Here is an 8,363-nt window from a genome sequence, read left to right as displayed (position 1 = left end):
CAACTGAGGGGAAATCCACTGTATTTACCTTGTAAATTAGTAAGCAAAGTCTCACCTTTCTGCACTTTTGTGAAGGAGTGGGCAAAGGAGTAAGTTACTTTCTATACATAAATTCTCACGTTGATTTTCAACTGTCTGATAAGTCATTGTATTGAGTCAAACTAAATTTGAAATTGTTTTATACTAAATCATTATTTGAAAGCCTTGGGTTTATTTTAATCAAAATCAAACATTTTGGAAAACAGTCATGGAAAAAGAAATAAAATTCTAATACCTTAAAATCTGTGGTGAAAAAATGAAATAAGCCATGACAACTCTGGTGAACCAACAGTAAAACACTGACTCTGGGAAAAAAAATATTAGTTCTTATTTTCCATACTACTAAATGATTGTGTCAGACAGGTACCAACAGAATAGTGTGTGGAGACAGGGGACATAGTTATACCTAGTAAAACAAACAAAGTACAAATTTACATCTGTAACTTTTTACAGATGTATTGTCTGTCTATATCTACATTTCTGTCTTTATCTGTTCCATCCTGAGTACTTCAATTTTGAAACAAGATTCCAGGCAAAACTGAATTTAGTGTAGAATAAATAACTTAGTTATTATTCTAAATAATTAGAATAATATTAATGTGCTCCCTTAAATTTATAGCTATGTAGAATAAATAAGTTAATTTAGAATGAAATAAATTAACTGAGCTTCAATATCATTTTCATCTCCCAGGAATATCGTGATAAGGCTTGGTTTTAGGGTTGCATTGTATTTATCTCAGCCATCTTAACAAAACATAGTATCCTACTCCAATTTATCTTCAAAATTAGACCCAATAGGGTGCTGTTTTAGTAATGCGATAGAAGACCTTTATGCATTTTTAAATGAAATTTTGTGATTTTCATACAATATATTTTTATGGCATTTAGACCTGCTCCCCTCTCTTCATCCCCCCTGCCTGATTTAATGAACTCTCATATATATGAAATACAGGCTATAGAGTCTGATTTCTGCCCCCAAATGTCCTTTGGTGTGGGTCCATCCATTGGACCCACCAAGAGTCCAAACTCTGTAAGACTGTTTTTCCCTCTCCCAGTAGACATCAATTACCAAATGTTCCTTAGGTTGGGTTGGGATTTCTTACTCACTTTCCATGTCTATGCTGGGATTTTGCCTGATTTGAGTTTTCATTGGACTTGTGCATGCTGCTATCATTGCTGTGAGTTCGTATGAGTAAATGAACAGCTGTCTGAAGACTGTTTCCGGTGGTCATACAGCCCCTCTGGTTCTTGCAATCTTTCCACCTCCCTAAACCTTGGGAGGAAGAGGTTTGAAGTTGCTCTCGTATTCAGGGTTAAGCACTCTGCAGCCTCTTATTCTCTGTACACTGGCTAATTGTAGGTCTCTGTGCTCATCACCATCTGCTGCATAATGAAACTTCACTAGTGAGAATTAAGCAATGTATTCATTCTAAGTGTAGAAGTTGTATTGAAGATGTGTCACTTATGGTTAAGTGTCTCACAGACATTCTCTGCATTTGACCAGTTCTAGAATTCTGTGATCATCTACTCCTGTTGCAAAGAGAAGTTTCTTTGAAGAGGGGTGAAAGGTACCCTTGTTTGTAAATATGAGAATGCATATTTAGAATAAAGTAAGAAATTACTTGGTCTAGGGATGTGGCAAAAGTTTTAGGTTTTAGAAGACTTTATTTTAACCAAGAAATTTGCTGCTACCCACAAGAGAATGTAGAGCCTATTTTAGCCATATCGTTGCTCAACAAAATACAGAATCTTCTGTTGGCTTAGATATCAGGCTCATTTCACTGTTTTGGATACTAGCTCTGAAGGTAAGCAAACAAGAAAAATGAAGCACACAGAAGCTAAAAATATATTTGTACTTTTATTTTTACTTCCTCTTTTGATTTTCTTTATGGGTATTCTTTAAAGGAAAACAACTTTGAAACAAGCCAGAAGTTTGCAGAGAACTTACAAAATAATATCTGCATGGTAAGGTTCAGAGAACTGTATGTGCTCAAACTGGGAAATATAAGAAGAAAGAATAGACAGATCAAAGCTGTCAACAGACATACAAAAAGACATCAGGCAGCATGCTGGTACCATTGACCAAAAGTAGGAGAAACTGAATTAAATAACAGCAGGAAAATTTCTAAAGACACACAAGCTTCACCCTGCTCCAATCTCAACCCATCTTAAATCACTGCTGCCATATTCACAAGTAAAACTTTGTTGTGTAGACATTTCCTCTCAGGGAAAGATATTTCATCTTCTAGAGACAATCATTAAGATGCAGGTTGTTTAAAGGAAGGCAAACAACAGGATGTTCTAAAAGGAAATAAACAGCACATTTGTTATAAGGAGAAATGAAACACTCCATTCTTCAGGAAACCTTGTTAATTCAGGAAGTAAACGAGTAAATAATGTTAGGAAGTTCAGGGAATTGACAAGATTCACTAGGCTCCCTCCCTACTCCAACAAATGTAAGCCCCAGGGAATTCTAAAAGATACTCTCAGACAAGTCAAGCTTCCTGGAAGAAAGCGAGATCAATGAGCTGTCTAGAAGAGACAGAGACCAGCCAAGCTACCTAGAAAGGACCGTGTCTAACTTCTTAAGCTGACTGTAAATTGTGCAGTGTGCTTTCATGAGTTTCAACCCATGCTGGGTGGGTAGGCTTTTAGTGATGAATCTGTCATTGAGACATTTCTGCTCCTGTAAATGATCCCTTACATATTCCTGTAAGGAACCCCAGTAAATCTAAGTTGAATTTTGATGGCATCCTTATTTTGGTCTGTCATTGCTTCCATATCTCCCCAGAAATAGTGCCGAGCAACAAACAGGAAATCTAGTCATTATGAATTTTCAGTAAGTTCTGAAGTAGTTGCAAATCCTTCCATGACAACCAAATGAAAATAGATTAGGCCAAGAAGGTGTTCTGAACATCTGTCATCCAACTTTGATAAGTGAGTAGACGGTCATGGGAAGGCTGGTTTGAATGCAGAGGAGCTTAGTGGCCAGGACTTCAAGTCTCATCACACTGCCTGGTCTGGGGATGTAGGTTATACACCCTACCATACTGAGTGTAATGGAAAAGACAAAAACCCCTACCTGATAAATATCTAGAAGACCGAGTGAGTCCAAGTTTCAGTGTGAATTAAATGCTGTCTTACATAAAGCAATTACAAGGAACTGCTAAGGAGCTTTCCAACCTGACTTTCCACAGAAGGAAATACCAACTTTAAAAAAGAGCCTCTATTTTCTTATTTCACTATTTCCTTATAAGAATATGTGAACTGCTGTTTGCACATGAAAGTCTGTATTTATAACCTTTTTAATTTTATATATTATCGCCTTACAATATTCAACTTCAGTGAATCCTTAAAAATTTCTGAGGAAGGTATTAAACTCATTTCATAAGTTCAGAGAGACTCATGTCTATTAAGACTTGAAATAGAAGTTTTGAGAGGCTTTTCTGAGTATGAGGCCATAGAAACTTAGGGGAAATGAAGAGAGGAAAGAAGCATTGCATTTCTAAGAAAGAAGTGGGCAAATTGTTGAATTTTTTACTCTAATTTGATATTCAATTAGCTAATTAATCAAGTTGTCATCAGGAGCATGTCTCTTGTGATTTCAGTAAGATCATCTTGAGTAATACCCTATTCACATAAAAAGTCTAGTGCCTTCTCCAGGATTTCTGATAATTCCTGCATTTTCAAACTTTATCTCATGTTCCTGATGGAGCTCCTCATAGGCTCCTCTTCAGATCTCACTAGATTTTACACAGAAAAGATTCAGAAGTAGGGAGACAATTGCATGTGTTTTAGCTTACTTTCTGTGGCCTTGTTTAAATACTGACCAAAAAGCAACCTGGGGAAGAAACACTTTATTTCATTTACATGTCCTGATCACAGTTCAATATTGAAGGAACCCAGGCCCGAAATCCAGGGCAGGAACCTGGAGGCAGGAACTGAAGCACAGACCATGGATGAACACTGGTTACTGGCTTGCTCCTCAGGCCCATGCTCAATTGACTTTCTTATACAACCCAGGACCTATTGTCCAGGGATAACTTCACTCCCAACTGGTGATTCAACAATGCCTCACAGATATACCCACAAGTCAACCAGAGAGAGGAAATTCCTTCTGAAGTGTACCAAGTTGACAACTGAAGCAGTCCAGCACAAGATGTTCATGAGGTGTCAGAGAAGAGGGTCTAAAACAGTCTATGCTATGTTTCCCTGTTATACAAGTAAAATCTCTACGCAATTCACATCAGTCCACCAGCATGGATGGGGTACAGATTTCCTCTCTTACCTTCTGCAAATATGTGCACTTGACATGGTGATTTCCTGCAGTACACTTGTTCCTAAATAATTTGCTGTTTAAAAATTTTGGAGTTCTAACCAGGAAAGTAATTTTTTTTTCTTTTTTTGGTCTTTTTGAGACAGGGTCTCCCTTTTCTCTAACTCGCCTTGCTCCCTCTGGGGCTTCCTTCTATGCAGAGTAGTGTCAGACAGGTCATGTTAGGTAATGAAATGCATAAACATGAAATGTGCTTGTACTGGCTGTGATCAGTATTGGCAGGAAACCATACATCAGGTCTCAGCTACTCAAGAAATAAATATCCTAGCAGGTCTGAACTGAATAGACAGTTCTTGAAAGAAGTAGTTAAGAGCACTGTCTGCACTTGCAGAGGACCAGGGTTCAGTTCCCAGCACCCACATGACAGCTAACAACTGTCCATAGCTCCAGTTCTAGGGAATCTGACGCCCTCTTCTGATCTCTGTGGGTATTGCATGACATGGGTGCACATATATACACACAGACAATATACTCATATACATAAAATAAGAATCATAAAATACTACAAAAAAAACAGGATAAATGAATACGTATGAATACCAAAACTTTAAAGTTCTAGGCTGCCAAGGATAACATATTTCACATTTGCTTTCCTTAACCTTAAGCAAGTCTGACTCATACTGAAGAAACACATTCTTGAAGAGACAAATTCTTCTCAATGTGATCTATTAAGCATAAAAATTTCTTCCAAACCTTCCCCAATTATTTTGATCACAGTGCAGTGATTCATTAATTACACAAGCCAGTATAACAATCCACTTGGAGGGATCTGGCGCTGCTTGCCGCCCACCTCCATGGAGGGACTGAGCACCTGAGTGCCCGCCCACTGATTGTGAGAGGGCAAGCATCTCTGCTGAGGGTAGGAGATCGATGCAGCCCCGTGCTTCTGAGGGGCCTGGCACCTGCATGCTGCTTCCCTGTGATGAGCGACATAGCATCTCCTTGCAGGGAGCCCTGGGGGAGGGCCCAAGCACCTCCCATATGCTCTTAGCTGCTGAGAGTGAGAATTTCAACGCTATTACCATCATGGGCCTTGGCACTGTCCACGTTGCCCTTACCCTGAAGCCTCAGGATCCTATGAAGCAAAATTTAGCAGAATTGTTGCAGTTTCTGCTGGTGAAGGATCAGAGCATGGACCCGATCAGGACGTCTGAAACGCTCTAGTTCATTGTTAAAGAATATCACAAGAAGTTCCCTGAGATCCTCAGGTGAGCCACAGCCCACCTGGAGTGCATTTTCAGTTTTGAACTGAGGGAGCTAGATCCCGGAGGAGCACACTTACATTCTCCTCAACAAACTGGGACTTGTGCCCTTTGAAGGGTTAGAAGACAGCCCAAATGGGCCAAAGATGGGCCTCCTGATGATGATCCTGGGAAAAATATTCCTAAATGGCAACCAAGCCAAGGAAGCTGATATCTGGGAAATGCTCTGGAGGTTCGGAGTGCAGTGTAAAAGAAGGCTGTCCATTTTGGGGAACACAAAGAGACTCCTGTCTGTAGAGTTTGTGTGGCAGTTATGGGACCATAGGCCCATAACTGACTGTACACCAGTCGAGTATGAGTTTTACTGGGGCCCACAATCCCACCTGGAAACCACCAAGATGAAAATTCTCAAGTTCATGGCTAAAATCTACAACAAAGATCCTATGGACTGCCCAAAACAATATAACGAAGCGTTAGAAGATGCCATCAGAGCTGCTGCTGATGATTGGCAGGAGGTCCCTGCTTTAGGAGGCCCTTTTTGAGGAAGTTTCTCCAGATCTGCTAGCTCCTGATTCAGATCTTCCTAGCTATCCCTCAAAATATCCTACATATTCGTGGCCTGAGTCGAGATTAGAGAAGCAAGTGAAGGAAATCGGTGCAGTTATTTCTGCTGATAAACTCAACTAAGCTGCCTATACCAAAGAAAGGATTTCTGTATTACATTGGCCGAGAAGGTAGCAAAGTGTTCCCCCACCTCCAAAATCGTGCTGCTCACACCCTGAACCACATCTACAGGACAGAACTAGCGGTCCTTGATCCCAGGAACCACTCCTACACCCTGTACAACCGAAGAGAAATGGAAGATACTGAAGAGACTATAGACAGTCCAAACAGGCTGGGCAACAATTTCTTAATGCAGGTTCTAAGCTTCACCTTCATAATGGGTAACCATGCTAGGCAGTCTGCAGTCTGGGCCTTTATGAGGGGCTTAGGGGTTCAAAATGGGAGAAAGTATGTCATTACCTGTAGGTATCTGAGCCAGCACCACAGACAGTTTACAGCACCCGATCGTGATCCAGTGCAATATGATTTTGTATGGGGCCCCAGGGCCGGCTTGGAAAGCCCTGTGATATGTGGCCAGAATTCACAGAATGGATCCACAGGACTGGCCAGAGCAGTGCAAGGAGGCAATGGAAGATGAGGCCAATACAGCCGAAGCTGGGCACTGGCGATCGCTTGTTCACAACTTGAAATAGTTGAATGTGTATCAGTCAGTCAGAGAGGCCTTGTAATGGCTGGTCCTAGAGCCCTGGTTCTCATGTATTGGGGTTGGAGGTACATATTGTATTTGATATTTTTGTTCCATTTCCAATATGTCTTTTCATATTTAGTGACTGTGTGGTATTTTGAAAAGTTTCAATTGTTTTAATATATTGTCCTGTAATGTAATGACTACTTGATGTCTCTATTGTATTTTTGGTATAAGAGTTTTGATAGTGTTATAAAACATTTTGGGAATCTTTCCTTCTTATTGCATTATCTGAAAGAGAACATAAAGTATATAGCTATAGATACAGGCTTTTCCTTGAAAGCTTGAAAAAAAATCATCAGTAAAGTGATCTAGCTTCAGATATTAAACAAATATAACCACAACCTAAAAAGCACCCTAAGTTGTGGCTGCCCTTCCTTTTGTCTGTTATTGTGTAAAGAATAGTAATGTTTCCCTGTATTTGCTTTGCTGTATTAAAATATATTGAAAAATAAGTATAATAAATCAAAAGAAAAGAATCCACTTATAGAACATATATTTGCAATTTCTTCCTTCTTCAGAATACCATGCAGACATATATTTTGTTGGACTAGTGGGTTCTACTGTGTGTCATATGTTCAGGAAAGGCAGAGCCTGACTTACGGAAAACATCTTCACCCCCACAACTGGACAATGGCACTTCGGCTTCCCAGTCATCATTTCTCCAAGGGCTCTTCAAGAGGCCCTTATCATCCTTGCACTGGGGCACAGTCTATAGAACAGAAGGAAGCAACTTCACAACCTACCAAGAAGTACTCCAGAGTTCAGACAGGATAGCCAGTAACATATAAGTGCATCATATGCATACAGTGTCTACAGAGGCCAGAAAAGGGAATTAAATCTCCTGGAACTAGAGTTACAGATGGTTGTGTAGCTGCTGGAAACTGAACCTGAGTTCTCTGCAAGAGCAGCAAATGCTCTTAAACACTGAGACATTTTTCCAGCCAAAATTCTTGAAATTTTATCTTGTACAATTGATACATAAAGGAGCTCATAATTATCTTTTAACCAGTCCCTAGGCTTTCTTTTCCCTTGTGTATCCCTGTTTTTGAACAGCTCATAATTATAAGAGTAGGGCTACTTTTATATTTATAATTATCTTTTAAAGCTCTAAACAGCCAACTAAATGTTTTGGAAATTTAATTCTCAGACTTTCATTTAAATGATGTCCAGTAGTAAAAGTTCCTAATACTAAAAAGTAGCATACAAATTCTAGTACAGTTTATGAGTGATATCAAAGACTGTATGAAGTCATCTAGGGGTTAAATAACATTTAACTGAAGATGAGAAATGATTCACTTTTCTCTACACAAATGATAGAACTGGAGATATTGCCAAGAAACCTGATAGAAATGGTCACTTAAGAAAATATGCTACTGGCCTGACAGAAGAGGTTTAAACTAATGACTCCAGTGAACTTTGTCTGATTCCCTTCAGAATGCTGTAAAGCTGTATGCTACGGCTATGTCCAGCCATT

At 39.5% G+C, this 8,363-nt stretch overlaps 1 pseudogene; it reads left to right on the top strand.

The window, feature by feature from the left end:
• Positions 1 to 5,245: 5,245 nt before the first annotated feature.
• LOC103738657 lies at positions 5,246 to 6,833 on the top strand (annotated as a pseudogene).
• Positions 6,834 to 8,363: the final 1,530 nt, after the last annotated feature.

The sequence above is a fragment of the Nannospalax galili genome, unplaced genomic scaffold, assembly GCF_000622305.1.
Source record: "Nannospalax galili isolate Female #2095 unplaced genomic scaffold, S.galili_v1.0 scaffold4239, whole genome shotgun sequence".
Classification (NCBI taxonomy): domain Eukaryota; kingdom Metazoa; phylum Chordata; class Mammalia; order Rodentia; family Spalacidae; genus Nannospalax; species Nannospalax galili.
This window is presented reverse-complemented; position numbering and strand designations above follow the sequence as displayed.